We start from the raw sequence: 775 nt of genomic DNA on the forward strand, positions 1-775 counted from the left end.
TTTCTTTATATTATAGGCATATAGTTGGAAAGAGAGGAGACACTAAGAAGAAAATAGAAATCGAGACCAAAACTTCTATTAGCATTCCTAAGCCTGGACAAGATGGAGAAATTGGTGAGACTCAGTATATGAGTATATAAGTTACATTTGCAATCACTTTTGCAAGTGTATGGAATAATGTAACCCAACTGAGGCATTTGGTGACTGTGTTCTCTCTGGGGTTCTATAGCTGTTGGCCTTTGATAATATATCAGTATATGTCTCCCACATGAGGAAAGCCTTATCTTGATTGAGTACCTGGGCCTTAATTTTATATTTTACCATGCACTGATGGAATAAGGCTTCCAGATTTCATTGTGTATTCGGAGATTTCTTTTATGCTTTGGTAGCTTGAAATGAAGTTTTGTGAATTGTTTCAAGCTAGAATTAGAGAAAACCAATGAGATCAGCAAATCTGAAATAAAATTCAGCCCTTTCCATAAGTATTCTCTTGTCTTTTTTCCCTTGCTTTGTAGACCAGGAAGGAAATCATAAAAACAATGATTAAAATAACATAACCTAATTCAAATAACTGCTTAGATGAGGAAAAATAGTTTGGAGTATAAATCAAGTCAAAGTGTCTGTACTGAGCATCAGTATGAACCAAGGGCACAGCTTTTATTGTACAGTGGCTTCGAATGAGGGGCACTGTAGGGAAACAAGTTTGAAAAACTCATTCTGAGGCCGGCCCGTGGCTCACTCGGTAGAGTGCGGTGCTGATAACACCAAGGCCACG

At 37.7% G+C, this 775-nt stretch overlaps 1 protein-coding gene across 1 annotated transcript in view; it reads left to right on the forward strand.

Moving 5' to 3' along the window:
* The window catches only part of LOC103598483 (activating signal cointegrator 1 complex subunit 1-like), a gene marked incomplete at its 3' end in the record, with an annotated part of 16044 nt that overhangs the window by 8767 nt on the left and 6502 nt on the right, over positions 1 to 775 (forward strand). The window lies entirely within an intron of this gene.

The sequence above is a fragment of the Galeopterus variegatus genome, unplaced genomic scaffold, assembly GCF_000696425.1.
Source record: "Galeopterus variegatus unplaced genomic scaffold, G_variegatus-3.0.2 Scaffold2626, whole genome shotgun sequence".
Classification (NCBI taxonomy): Eukaryota; Metazoa; Chordata; class Mammalia; order Dermoptera; family Cynocephalidae; genus Galeopterus; species Galeopterus variegatus.